General features: G+C 48.8%; 4 non-coding genes across 4 annotated transcripts; 3 read left to right on the forward strand and 1 right to left on the reverse strand.

Annotated features, from left to right (window-relative positions):
• Positions 1 to 2,469: 2,469 nt before the first annotated feature.
• On the forward strand, positions 2,470 to 2,542 carry trnal-caa (transfer RNA leucine (anticodon CAA)). Its single transcript has one exon. It is a non-coding gene; the product is annotated as a tRNA-Leu (tRNA).
• Positions 2,543 to 3,400: 858 nt separating this feature from the next.
• trnak-uuu (transfer RNA lysine (anticodon UUU)) lies at positions 3,401 to 3,473 on the forward strand. The gene has a single exon. It is a non-coding gene; the product is annotated as a tRNA-Lys (tRNA).
• Positions 3,474 to 3,721: 248 nt separating this feature from the next.
• Positions 3,722 to 3,795, reverse strand: trnat-agu (transfer RNA threonine (anticodon AGU)). The gene has a single exon. It is a non-coding gene; the product is annotated as a tRNA-Thr (tRNA).
• Positions 3,796 to 4,392: 597 nt separating this feature from the next.
• On the forward strand, positions 4,393 to 4,465 carry trnav-cac (transfer RNA valine (anticodon CAC)). Its single transcript has one exon. It is a non-coding gene; the product is annotated as a tRNA-Val (tRNA).
• The last annotated feature ends 10,576 nt before the right edge of the window (positions 4,466 to 15,041 follow it).

Below are 15,041 nucleotides of genomic sequence, written 5' to 3' on the forward strand. Positions count from 1 at the left end.
ATTGGACACTAAGGGACAATTTAGCATGGCCAATCCACCTAACCTACACATCTTTGGACACGAAGGGACAATTTAGCATAGCCAATCCACCTAACCTGCACATCTTTGGACACAAAGGGACAATTTAGCATGGCCAATCCCCCTAACCTACACATCTTTAGACGCTAAGGGGTAATTTAGCAAGGCCAATCCACCTGACCTGCACATCTTGTGACTCTAAGGGACAATCATGCCAATCATGATGCCCGACTTAAACTAAAAAAAAACCTTCCGCTCTTACTCAGTCTGTATCCCTCTGTTCCCGCCCTCTTGTCTAAAGAGAATCTTACCCACCCCACCACCCTACTCAGGCCCTATCCCTGTAACCCCACACATTTCCCATGGCCAATCCACCTAACCTGCAAATCTTTGGACACTAAGGGGCAATTTGGCATGGCCAATCCACTTAATTTACACATCTTGTGACACTGAGGGGCAATTTAGCATGGCCAATCCACTAACCCGCACATCTTTGGACTGTGGGAGGAAACCGGAGCACCCGGAGGGAACCCATGCAGACACGAGGAGAATGTGCAAACTCCACACAGACAGTGACCCAAGCCGGGAATCAAACCCTGGTCCCTGGAGCTGTGAAGCAGCAGTGCTAACCACTGTGCTACCGTGCCGCCCTATTTATCCGAATGAACGTTGACCATGCAGTCGGGAATGGGTTAATGAACCTTGTCACACTTAAGCATTAAGACCCGAACTCTGTGATTTTGTTGAGAACACTGCAGGGTCCATGTTTTTGTCAGAGGTCGGTGTTTTTCATGTCTGTGCCAGATAAAAGGAGCAGCTATTCCTCTGTCTCCATTTGTTATCAAGAAATGCGATTAACCCAGCTTGAAATAAGCTAAACAGTCTCCATTTTCATGTACCTTTGTTTAACACGATGGAGTTGACATGTATGCCTTCTGTCTTTGTATAACCATAGATTCATATATATATATTCATCATACGTTATTCATCTTATCCTGATATAAAGTATTATACAAACCTGTATGTAGATTAGTTAACTTGTTTGTGCAAAACCTGTGATGTTGTTTCAAGGATATAAATGACGAACAATCGTGGCCTTGGAGATCGAACAAACTACGCAGAGGAAGATACTGCTAATACAACAAGAATCTCACCATGAACAGTGACAGACATCTTAGAGAATTGCAATGTAATGAGGGTGGGAACAGGGACATATATAAACTCTGTTCTTACTTGTGTTCGAAGAGAAGGCTGGGGGTTCACTGTTAGGAACCTCACTTCTCCCACAATTGTGAAAATAAACACTGCATTTTGAACCACTAATAGTGTCAGAGGTTTTTTACCTACAACAGGAGGGTATAAAGGCGGTGGCTCCTCCCCCGAGCCTTCAGTACAGACCAGATCTCCGACAGGGATGGCTCCAAGTTCTTGCTAATAAAGGCCTATTTGTCTTGCTCACAACGAGTCTTGACTCGATTGATAGTGCATCAGACACGCAGCAGCTGTTCCTTGAACAAGCTCCACATTTCAATTGTGCCCATCCCCTGCAGTTTCCTTCCCCATCCTATGCATCCTAAATCTCGCCTAATCGCATCATAATTTCCTTTCCCCCAGATATAACTCTTGCCCTGCGGTCTATACCTATCCTTTTCCATCGCTAAAGTAACCGAATTGTGGTCACTGTCACCAAAGTGCTCACCTACCTCCAAATCTAACACCTGGTCTGGTTCATTACCCAGTACCAAATCCAATGTGGCCTCGCCTCTTGTTGCCCCATCTACATACTGTGTCAGGAAACCCTCCTGCACGCGTTGGACAAAAACTGACCCCTTTAAAGTACTCGAACTACAGCGTTTCCAGTCAATATTTGTCAAGTTAAAGTCCCCCATAACAACTACCCTGTTACTTTCGCTCCTATCCAGAATCATCTTTGCAATCCTTTCCTCTACATCTCTGGAACTTTTCGGAGGCCTATAGAAAACTCCCAACAGGGTGACCTCTCCTTTCCTGTTTCTAACCTCAGCCCAAACTACCTCAGTAGACGAGTCCTCATCAAACGTCCTTTCTGCCACCGTAATACTGTCCTTGACTAACAATGCCACACCTCCCCCTCTTTTACCACCTTCCTTGATCTTATTGAAACATCTAAACCCCGGAACCTGCAACAACCATTCCTGTCCCTGCTCTATCCATGTCTCCGAGTTGGCCACAACATCGAAATCCCAGGTACCAACCCATGCTGCAAGCTCACCCACCTTATTCCGGATGCTCCTGGCATTGAAGTAGACACACTTCAAACCACCTTCCTGCCTGCCAGTACACTCCTGCGACCTTGACACCTTATTCCTCACCTCACTACTCTCAACCTCCTGTACACTGGAGCTGCACTTCAGGTTCCCAGCCCCCTACTGAATTAGTTTAAACCCACCCGAAGAGCGCTTAGAGTCATGTGGTTCCATAGTGTAGTGGTTATCACGTCTGCCTCAAACGCAGAAGGTCCTGGGTTCGAAGCCCCGTGGAGCCGGTGGTATTTTGTTCCTATTCCCAGAGAGCAGTGGAACTGCCTTGAACTCGCCGCTCTTTCACAGTGACTTGTCCTTTGAATGGTCGGATGCGAATAAGTGCAGAGGACCCAAGAGACTTGGGGTTCATGTCCACAGATCCCTGAAGGCAGCACGACAGGGAGATAAGGTGGTTAACTAGGCATATGTGACACTTGTCTTTATAGCCGAGGCACAGAATATCAGAGCAGAGAGGCTATGATGGAGCTGTATAAAATGTCTGAAGACCAAAGAATTGAACGCTGACCCTTCAAATCTGGGGAACAGCTGCTCCTTATCCACTCTGTCCGTGCCGCTCATAATCTTGTCCCCCTCAATCAGGTCACCCCTCAGTCTTCTCTGCTCCAACAAAAATAATCCAAGCTTCCGCAACCTCTCTTCATAACTTAAATGCTCCGTCCCAGGCAGCATCCTGGGGAATCTCCTCTGCATCCTCTCCAGTGCAATCACATCCTTCCTAAAATGTGGTGCCCAGAACTGCACACAGTGCTCCAGCTGTGGCCTCACCAAAGTTCGATACAACTCCAACATGACTTCAACACAAACAGTTGACTTACTGTTGGACTCATTACAGGAACGACAGAGGAAGGATCTCAAGTGGAGGATTTCATGAGGTCCTGGTACTGCCAAATCGATGAAATGCTCAGCACGATTTGACTTTTTGACACTTAGAAAGTTACAACAAATAGTCATCTTGACCTCAAAGTGGATAATATCACACTTCCCCACCCCCATTAAAATCAACTCCCCCTCAAAGTTTGTGCTTGAACTCATTGTGAAAGTCAGCTAGTTCAAGGCAGGAAAAATCTTCATTCCAGGAATCCTTGATAGCTCAGTCAATAGAATATCAGACTTTTAATCTGAGGGTCCAGGGTTCAAGTCCCTGTTTGGGAGTTGCTTTTCTTCCACCCTGAACACAATTGTTTGAGATGTGCTTCAAAATAGATGAACAGATGTCCTTTAACAAATTCCTCACACACGATTGACAATTCCAAGAGTCGCCGGCAGCAACATTAATCCATTTTAATAGGTGTTTGATGGCCGGCGCAGACAAAATGGGCCTCTGGGCTTCTTTTCCTGCTGTCGAACTGTGTGACGGGAAAGTTGTGGCTTCTCAGAGTTACAAAATGCAACATGCACAAAGGCACCGCTGAGATTTAAACTCAGGATCTCCTGTTTACTAGGCAGGCGCTTTAACCAACTAAACCACGGCACCAACAGAAATGTCCAACCAATGTTATAATTTGTTATAAAGTTAAAAGCAAAATCCTGTGGATGCTGCAACCTGAAACCATCTGGTCCTTCGAGCCTGCTTCACTATTTACTAAGGCCATGGCTGATCCCTTTCTGTTGGCTTCCACATTCTCCATATTCCCCTCCCCCTCCCCGATAATCTTTAATTCTCTCACTCAACAAATATCTAACTCCCTCCGCCAGGAAAATATTCAGTGACCCCGTCCTCCAGCACCTTCTGAGGCAGAGTTTAAAAGTGGCACAAGCCTCTGAGAGAAAACAAATCTAATCATCTCTTGTACGAAAAGGGCGCCCCCTAATGTTCAAACAGCGCCCCCTTGTTTTGGCCTCACCCACAAGAGGAAACATCTTTTCCACCTCCACCTTCCCAAGACCGTTCAGCATCTTAGAAACTTTAATCCAGTCACCCCTTCACTTTCCTAAACTCCAGCTGAAAGAAGCCCAGTCTGTCCAATCCAACCTCATGAGAAAACCCGCTCATTCCAGGGAGCAATCCAGTAACCACCCACCGCCCCCCGACCCTGAACTGCCTCCAGCTCATTTACATCCACAGTCATGTGGTTCCATAGTGTAGTGGTTATCACGTCTGCCTCACACGCAGAAGGTCCTGGGTTCGAAGCCCAGTGGAGCCAGTGGTATTTTGTTCCTATTCCCAGAGAGCAGTGGAATTGCCTCTCCTTTCTTGGTGGTTAACGAGGCTAATGGGAGACTTGTCTTTATCGCCGAGGTACAGAATATCAGAGCAGAGAGGCTATGATGGAGCTGTATAAAATGTCTGAAGATCAAAGAATTGAACACTGACCCTTCAAACCTGGGGAACAGCTGCTCCTTATTCACTCTGTCCGTGCCCCTCATAATCTTGTACACCTCAATCAGGTCGCCCCTCAGTCTTCTCTGCTCCAACAAAAATAATCCAAGCTTCCGCAACCTCTCTCCATAACTTAAATGCTCCGTCCCAGGCAGCATCCTGGGGAATCTCCTCTGCACCCTCTCCAGTGCAATCACATCCTTCCTAAAATGTGGTGACCAGAACTGCACACAGTGCTCCAGCTGTGGCCTCACCAAAGTTCTATACAACTCCAACATGACTTCAACACAAACAGTTGACTTGCTGTTGGACTCATTATAGGAACGAGAGAGGAAGGATCTATAGGAACGAGAGAGGAACCATGAGGTCCTGGTTCTTCCAAATGGTGAAATGCTCAAAACGATTTGACTTTTGGATATTTAGAAAGTTACAACAAATAATCATCTTGACCTCAAAGTGGATAATATCACACTTCCCCACCCCCATTAAAATCAACTCCCCTCAAAGTTTGTGCTCGAACTCACTGTGAAAGTCAGCTAGCTCAAGGCAAGAAAAACATACATGCCGGGAAGCTTGGATAGCTCAGTCAGAAAAGCATTGGAATTCTAATCTGAGGGTCCAGGGGTCAAGTCCCTGTTTGGGTGTTGCTTTTCTTCCAGCCTGAACGCAATTGTTTGAGATGTGCTTCAAAATAGATTAACAGATGTCTTTTAACAAATTCCTCACACGCGATTGACAATTCCAAGAGTCGCCGGCAGCAACATTCATCCATTTTAATAGGTGCTTGATGGCCGGCGCAGACAAAATGTGCCTCTGGGCTTCTTTTCCTGCTGTCGAACTGTGTGACGGGAAAGTATGATTTGAAAGAGACCGATGCAAAGAGGGTGTTACTGTTCCTCGCACATTCGGTGGATAAACACAATGTCCAGTATGGAACACAGATCAAGGCACTGCTGAGTTCTCACAATCTCCTCTTTACCAGGCAAGCGCTTTTACCAAATAAACCACGGCATCAACAAAAAAGCTAGGTGAAAGTTATAATTTATTGATGAAGATAAAAGGAAATGAGTGTGGATGCTGGAATCTGAAACACAAACAGAAAATGCTGGAAAATCTCAGCGGGTCTGACAGTATCTGTGGGGAGGGAAAAGAGACAACGTTTGGAGTTCATCTCCCTGAAGACAGGGGGTGCAGGAAAAGGTAGGGACACCATTACCTGTCGAGTTCCCATCAAACCGAGGGGTTGGTGATGGGTTCACTTTAAGTTGCTGACTTTCATTTCTTTTGACTATTCTTGTGATTTTGTTGTTTCTTCTCCTGTGCCGGTTGCTAGGAAACACTTTTTCAGAATCTTTTCAATCTCCTTGTTTGCCATGATGAATTCCCCACTCTCTCCCTCTAACACACATTGCTTTTGTCTCCTCTCTTCCTGTTTAATAGACTTGTTGAAGCTTTTACTGTGTGTGTTTCTAATTGCTGAGAGTGTCTCTAATTGTACACTTTCCCCTTTGAATCCTTGTTCCTGATCCTTTGCTGCATTGTAAAACCATCCTAATATTTTCTGCTGCCATTAATGTTGCTGCTTTGGAAATATTGTTCTTTCTATTGGACAGCTGAGCTGGAATGGCAGGATGCGCATGCGGAGTGCGGGAGAAGGGGCGCGTGCGCAGTCCGTGCATGGAGGGCCGCATGCGCAGTGCGGAAACAAGGGAGGGTCCTTAACCCCGCCCCTGCCGGCAAACCCCCGGAAGCTGCGGCATGACGTGCTGTGAGTCGTCATCGGGAGGCGTGGCCTGCAGTCAGCAGTAGGCGGGGCCTAGCCAAGGTCAGTGGGCGGGCTTTGTGTTGTCATCAGCCTCCGGCTCTGTGATGTCCTCAGCCAATGAGGGAGGGGAAAAGCCGGCATCCGGCACTGGCGCCTGCGCAGTCACCTGGGGGCGGGGCCCAGGCAACAAGAGGGGCGTGAGGGAGGCGTCGCTCATCGGCTGTGGGAGGAATCACACAGAACCAGCTGTTCGGCTGAGGGAGGAATCACACAGAACCAGCTGTTCGGCTGAGGGAGGAATCACACAGCACCAACTCATCGGCTGTGGGAGGCATCACAGTGAACCAGCTGTTCGGCTGAGGGAAGAATCACACAGAACCAGCTGTTCGGCTGAGGGAGGAATCACACAGAACCAGCTGTTCGGCTGAGGGAGGAGTCACACAGACGGATCTGATCGGCTCCCAGAGGAATCAGGCAGGAGGGTGGGAACCGGAGCAGCAGCTCAGTGGGTAAGATTTGGGGGTTCAGGTGCAGAGCTCCTTAAAATGCCACAAACAGGAGCAGAAATAGTCCAGAAGGCCAAAGGAATGCTGCCCTTCATATCGAAAGGGCTGGAGTATCGGGATGCAGATGTTATGCTGCAGTTGTACAAACCCCTAGTTAGAGGCCACTGAGAATCCTGTGAGCCGGTATGGACAGGATACCTTAGGAAGGATGGTTCAACCCTGGAGGGAGCTCAACGCAGGTTGACACGAATGATCCCTGGACTTCAGGGGTTCAGTTACACGCAGAGATTAGACAAATTAGCCCTTTATTCACTCCAATTCAGAAGGTTGAGGGGTGATCTGATAGAAATCTACAAAATATTTCCAGGGAAGGACAGGGTGGATCAGGAGAAACTGTTGCCACTCGTTGGGGCCAAGCCATTGCGGAGAGTTGTTGGAAAACACTTCTACCCGCAGAGAATGGTGGAGGGTTGGAACTCTCTTCCTCAAACACCGCTGGATGCTGCTTCAATTGTGAGCTTTCAGTCTGAGACAGACACATTTTTATTGAGCAGGGGGATCGAGGGATATGGGCCCAGGGCAGGTACATGGGGTCAGGACACAGATCAGCCATGATCTTATTGAATGGCAGAGCGGGATCGAGGGGCTGAATGCTCAACTCCTCTTCTTATGTTCCTATGTTCCTAGATGGAGCTCATCGGCTACGGGAGGAATCGCACAGACGGTGCTCATCGGCTACAGGAGGAATCACACAGAAGGAAGTAATCAGCTACGGGAGGAATCACGCAGACGGTGCTCATCAGCTACGGGAGGAATCACGCAGACGGTGCTCATTGGCTACGGGAGGAATCACGCAGACGGTGCTCATCGGCTACGGGAGGAATTGCGCAGAAGGAGCTCGTCGGCTACTGGAGGAATCACGCAGATGGTGCTCATCGGCTACAGCAGGAATCACGCAGACATGCTCATCGGCGACAGGAGGAATCAGACAGACGGTGCTCATCAGCTACGGGAGGAATCACGCAGATGGTGCTATTCGGTTATGGGAGTAATCGCGCAGACGGTGCTCATTGGTTCCAGGGGAGGTAACACGCCACTCACACTTTCTGACTGACACACAGATATATACATATTCTCTCTCACTCAGTCGCTCATTCATTCACACATACTCATTGTCACACACACACACACTCACACAGCCTCTCTCACACTCACATAGACCCACACTGGCACACACACACACACACACACATGTGCATGTGTGTGTGTCACTGAATGCACGTGTGTCTGTGTCACTGAATGCACGTGTGTGTGTGTCACTGAATACACGTGTGTGTGTGTCACTGAATACAGGTGTGTGTGTGTGTCACTGAATACATGTGTGTGTGTCACTGAATACACGTGTGTGTGTGTGTCACTGAATACACGTGTGTGTCTGTGTCACTGAATGCACGTGTGTCTGTGTGTCACTGAATACACGTGTGTGTGTCACTGAATACACGTGTGTGTGTGTGTCACTGAATACACGTGTGTGTGTGTCACTGAATACACGTGTGTGTGTGTGTCACTGAATACACGTGTGTGTGTGTCACTGAATACACGTGTGTGTGTGTCACTGAATACACGTGTGTGTCACTGAATACACGTGTGTGTGTGTCACTGAATACACGTGTGTGTCACAGAATGCACGTGTGTGTGTGTCACTGAATACACGTGTGTCTGTGTCACTGAATGCACGTGTGTCTGTGTCACTGAATGCACGTGTGTCTGTGTCACTGAATACACGTGTGTCTGTGTCACTGAATGCACGTGTGTCTGTGTCACTGAATGCACGTGCGTCTGTGTCACTGAATGCACGTGTGTCTGTGTCACTGAGTGCACGTGTGTGTGTGTCACTGAATACACGTGCGTGTGTGTGTCACTGAATACACGTGTGTGTCACAGAATGCACGTGTGTGTGTGTCACTGAATGCACGTGTGTCTGTGTCACTGAATACACGTGTGTGTGTGTGTGTCACTGAGTGCACGTGTGTGTGTGTCACTGAATGCACGTGTGTGTGTGTCACTGAGTGCACGTGTGTGTGTGTCACTGAATGCACGTGTGTGTGTGTCACTGAATACACGTGTGTCTGTGTCACTGAATACACGTGTGTCTGTGTCACTGAATGCACGTGTGTGTGTGTCACTGAATGCACGTGTGTCTCTGTCACTGAATACACGTGTGTCTGTGTCACTGAATGCACGTGTGTCTGTGTCACTGAATACACGTGTGTGTGTGTCACTGAGTGCACGTGTGTCTGTGTCACTGAATACACGTGTGTCTGTGTCACTGAATACACGTGTGTGTGTGTCACTGAGTGCACGTGTGTGTGTGTCACTGAATGCACGTGTGTGTGTGTCACTGAATGCACGTGTGTGTGTGTCACTGAGTGCACGTGTGTGTGTGTCACTGAATGCACGTGTGTGTGTGTCACTGAATACACGTGTGTCTGTGTCACTGAATACACGTGTGTCTGTGTCACTGAGTGCACGTGTGTGTGTGTCACTGAGTGCACGTGTGTGTGTGTCACTGAGTGCACGTGTGTCTGTGTCACTGAATACACGTGTGTGTGTGTCACTGAGTGCACGTGTGTGTGTGTCACTGAATGCACGTGTGTGTGTGTCACTGAGTGCACGTGTGTGTGTGTCACTGAATGCACGTGTGTGTGTGTCACTGAATACACGTGTGTCTGTGTCACTGAATGCACGTGTGTGTGTCACTGAATGCACGTGTGTCTCTGTCACTGAATACACGTGTGTCTGTGTCACTGAATGCACGTGTGTCTGTGTCACTGAATACACGTGTGTGTGTGTCACTGAGTGCACGTGTGTCTGTGTCACTGAATACACGTGTGTCTGTGTCACTGAATACACGTGTGTGTGTGTCACTGAGTGCACGTGTGTGTGTGTCACTGAATGCACGTGTGTGTGTGTCACTGAGTGCACGTGTGTGTGTGTCACTGAATGCACGTGTGTGTGTGTCACTGAATACACGTGTGTCTGTGTCACTGAATACACGTGTGTCTGTGTCACTGAGTGCACGTGTGTGTGTGTCACTGAGTGCACGTGTGTGTGTGTCACTGAGTGCACGTGTGTCTGTGTCACTGAATACACGTGTGTGTGTGTCACTGAGTGCACGTGTGTCTGTGTCACTGAATACACGTGTGTGTGTGTCACTGAACGCACGTGTGTGTGTGTCACTGAATGCACGTGTGTCTGTGTCACTGAATACACGTGTGTGTGTGTCACTGAATGCACGTGTGTCTGTGTCACTGAATACACGTGTGTCTGTGTCACTGAATGCACGTGTGTCTGTGTCACTGAATACACGTGTGTGTGTGTCACTGAATGCACGTGTGGGCGTGTCACTGAATACACGTGTGTCTGTGTCACTGAATACACGTGTGTGTGTGTCACTGAGTGCACGTGTGTCTGTGTCACTGAATGCACGTGTGTCTGTGTCACTGAATACACGTGTGTGTGTGTCACTGAGTGCACGTGTGTGTGTGTCACTGAGTGCACGTGTGTCTGTGTCACTGAATGCACGTGTGTCTGTGTCACTGAATACACGTGTGTGTGTGTGTCACTGAATGCACGTGTGTCTGTGTCACTGAATACACGTGTGTGTGTGTCACTGAATGCACGTGTGTGTGTGTCACTGAATACACGTGTGTGTGTGTCACTGAGTGCACGTGTGTGTGTGTGTCACTGAATGCACGTGTGTCTGTGTCACTGAATACACGTGTGTGTGTGTCACTGAGTGCACGTGTGTGTGTGTGTCACTGAATGCACGTGTGTCTGTGTCACTGAATGCACGTGTGTCTGTGTCACTGAATGCACGTGTGTCTGTGTCACTGAATGCACGTGTGTCTGTGTCACTGAATACACGTGTGTCTGTGTCACTGAATACACGTGTGTCTGTGTCACTGAATGCACGTGTGTCTGTGTCACTGAATACACGTGTGTCTGTGTCACTGAATACACGTGTGTGTGTGTCACTGAATACACGTGTGTCTGTGTCACTGAATGGACGTGTGTCTGTGTCACTGAATGCACGTGTGTGTGTGTCACTGAATACACGTGTGTGTCACTGAGTGCACGTGTGTGTGTGTCACTGAGTGCACGTGTGTCTGTGTCACTGAATAAACGTGTGTGTGTGTGTCACTGAATACACGTGTGTCTGTGTCACTGAATACACGTGTGTCTGTGTCACTGAATACACGTGTGTCTGTGTCACTGAATACACGTGTGTGTGTGTCACTGAGTGCACGTGTGTGTCACAGAATGCACGTGTGTGTGTCACTGAATGCACGTGTGTGTGTGTCACTGAATACACGTGTGTGTGTGTCACTGAGTGCACGTGTGTGTGTGTCACTGAATACACGTGTGTGTGTGTGTCACTGAATACACGTGTGTGTGTGTCACTGAGTGCACGTGTGTGTGTGTCACTGAATGCACGTGTGTGTGTGTCACTGAGTGCATGTGTGTGTGTGTCACTGAATGCACGTGTGTGTGTGTCACTGAATGCACGTGTGTGTGTGTGTCACTGAATGCACGTGTGTGTGTGTCACTGAATGCACGTGTGTGTGTGTCACTGAATGCACGTGTGTGTGTGTCACTGAGTGCACGTGTGTGTGTGTCACTGAGTGCACGTGTGTGTGTGTCACTGAGTGCACGTGTGTCTGTGTCACTGAATGCACGTGTGTGTGTGTCACTGAATGCACGTGTGTGTGTGTCACTGAATGCACGTGTGTCTGTGTCATTGAATGCACGTGTGTGTGTGTCACTGAATACACGTGTGTCTGTGTCACTGAATGCACGTGTGTCTGTGTCACTGAATGCACGTGTGTGTGTGTCACTGAATGCACGTGTGTCTGTGTCACTGAATGCACGTGTGTGTGTGTCACTGAATGCACGTGTGTGTGTGTCACTGAATGCACGTGTGTGTGTGTCACTGAATGCACGTGTGTGTGTGTCACTGAATGCACGTGTGTGTGTGTCACTGAATGCACGTGTGTCTGTGTCACTGAATGCACGTGTGTCTGTGTCACTGAATGCACGTGTGTGTGTGTCACTGAGTGCACGTGTGTCTGTGTCACTGAATGCATGTGTGTGTGTGTCACTGAATGCACGTGTGTGTGTGTCACTGAGTGCACGTGTGTGTGTGTCACTGAATACACGTGTGTGTGTGTGTTACTGAATGCACGTGTGTCTGTGTCACTGAATGCACGTGTGTGTGTGTCACTGAATACACGTGTGTGTGTCTGTCACTGAATACACGTGTGTGTGTGTCACTGAATACACGTGTGTCTGTGTCACTGAATGCACGTGTGTGTGTGTCACTGAATGCACGTGTGTGTGTGTCACTGAATGCACGTGTGTGTGTGTGTCACTGAATGCACGTGTGTGTGTGTGTCACTGAGTGCACGTGTGTGTGTGTCACCGAATGCACGTGTGTCTGTGTCACTGAATGCACGTGTGTGTGTGTCACTGAATGCACGTGTGTGTGTGTCACTGAAAGCACGTGAGTGTGTCACTGAATGCACGTGTGTGTGTGTCACTGAATGCACGTGTGTGTGTGTCACTGAATGCACGTGTGTGTGTCACTGAAAGCACGTGAGTGTGTCACTGAATGCACGTGTGTGTGTGTCACTGAATGCACGTGTGTGTGTGTGTCACTGAATGCACGTGTGTGTGTGTCACTGAATGCACGTGTGTGTGTGTGTGTCACTGAATGCACGTGTGTGTGTCACTGAATGCACGTGTGTGTGTCACTGAATGCACGTGTGTGTGTGTCACTGAGTGCACGTGTGTCTGTGTCACTGAATGCACGTGTGTGTGTCACTGAATGCACGTGTGTGTGTCACTGAATGCACGTGTGTGTGTGTCACTGAATGCACGTGTGTGTGTGTCACTGAATGCACGTGTGTGTGTCACTGAATGCACGTGTTTCTGTGTCACTGAATGCACGTGTGTGTGTGTCACTGAATGCACGTGTGTGTGTCACTGAATGCACGTGTGTGTGTCACTGAGTGCACGTGTGTGTGTCACTGAATGCACGTGTGTGTGTGTCACTGAATGCACGTGTGTGTGTGTGTCACTGAATGCACGTGTGTGTGTCACTGAGTGCACGTGTGTGTGTGTCATTGAATGCACGTGTGTCTGTGTCACTGAGTGCACGTGTGTCTGTGTCACTGAGTGCACGTGTGTGTGTGTCACTGAATGCACGTGTGTGTGTGTCACTGAATGCACGTGTGTCTGTGTCACTGAGTGCACGTGTGTCTGTGTCACTGAGTGCACGTGTGTCTGTGTCACTGAATGCACGTGTGTGTGTGTCACTGAATGCACGTGTGTGTGTGTCACTGAGTGCACGTGTGTGTGTGTCACTGAATGCACGTGTCTGTGTGTCACTGAGTGCACGTGTGTCTGTGTCACTGAGTGCACGTGTGTCTGTGTCACTGAGTGCACGTGTGTCTGTGTCACTGAATGCACGTGTGTGTGTGTCACTGAATGCACGTGTGTGTGTGTCACTGAATGCACGTGTGTGTGTGTCACTGAATACACGTGTGTGTGTGTCACTGAATACACGTGTGTCTGTGTCACTGAGTGCACGTGTGTCTGTGTCACTGAATGCACGTGTGTGTGTGTCACTGAATGCACGTGTGTGTGTGTGTCACTGAGTGCACGTGTGTGTGTCACTGAATGCACGTGTGTGTGTGTGTCACTGAGTGCACGTGTGTGTGTCACTGAGTGCACGTGTGTGTGTGTCACTGAATACACGTGTGTCTGTGTCACTGAGTGCACGTGTGTCTGTGTCACTGAATGCACGTGTGTCTGTGTCACTGAATGCACGTGTGTGTGTGTCACTGAATACACGTGTGTCTGTGTCACTGAGTGCACGTGTGTCTGTGTCACTGAATGCACGTGTGTCTGTGTCACTGAATGCACGTGTGTCTGTGTCACTGAATGCACGTGTGTCTGTGTCACTGAATGCACGTGTGTGTGTCACTGAATGCACGTGTGTGTGTGTCACTGAATGCACGTGTGTCTGTGTCACTGAATACACGTGTGTGTGTGTCACTGAGTGCACGTGTGTGTGTGTCACTGAATGCACGTGTGTGTGTGTGTGTCACTGAATGCACGTGTGTTTGTGTCACTGAATGCACGTGTGTGTGTGTCACTGAATGCACGTGTGTGTGTGTCACTGAGTGCACGTGTGTCTGTGTCACTGAATGCACGTGTGTGTGTGTCACTGAATGCACGTGTGTGTGTGTCACTGAATGCACGTGTGTGTGTGTCACTGAATGCACGTGTGTCTGTGTCACTGAGTGCACGTGTGTGTGTGTCACTGAATACACGTGTGTGTGTGTCACTGAGTGCACGTGTGTCTGTGTCACTGAATACACGTGTGTGTGTGTGTCACTGAATACACGTGTGTCTGTGTCACTGTGTGCACGTGTGTGTGTCACTGAATGCACGTGTGTCTGTGTCACTGAGTGCACGTGTGTCTGTGTCACTGAATACACGTGTGTGTGTGTCACTGAGTGCACGTGTGTGTGTGTCACTGAGTGCACGTGTGTCTGTGTCACTGAATACACGTGTGTGTGTGTCACTGAGTGCACGTGTGTCTGTGTCACTGAATACACGTGTGTGTGTGTCACTGAGTGCACGTGTGTCTGTGTCACTGAGTGCACGTGTGTGTGTGTCACTGAATGCACGTGTGTGTGTGTCACTGAGTGCACGTGTGTCTGTGTCACTGAATGCACGTGAGTGTGTGTCACTGAATGCACGTGTGTGTGTGTCACTGAATGCACGTGTGTCTGTGTCACTGAATACACGTGTGTGTGTGTCACTGAATGCACGTGTGTGTGTGTCACTGAATGCACGTGTGTCTGTGTCACTGAATACACGTGTGTGTGTGTCACTGAATGCACGTGTGTGTGTGTCACTGAATGCACGTGTGTCTGTGTCACTGAATGCACGTGTGTGTGTGTCATTGAGTGCACGTGTGTCTGTGTCACTGAATGCACGTGAGTGTGTGTCACTGAATACACGTGAGTGTGTGTCACTGAATGCACGTGTGTCTGTGT

The sequence above is a fragment of the Mustelus asterias genome, chromosome 16 (assembly GCF_964213995.1).
Source record: "Mustelus asterias chromosome 16, sMusAst1.hap1.1, whole genome shotgun sequence".
NCBI classification, from domain to species: Eukaryota; Metazoa; Chordata; class Chondrichthyes; order Carcharhiniformes; family Triakidae; genus Mustelus; species Mustelus asterias.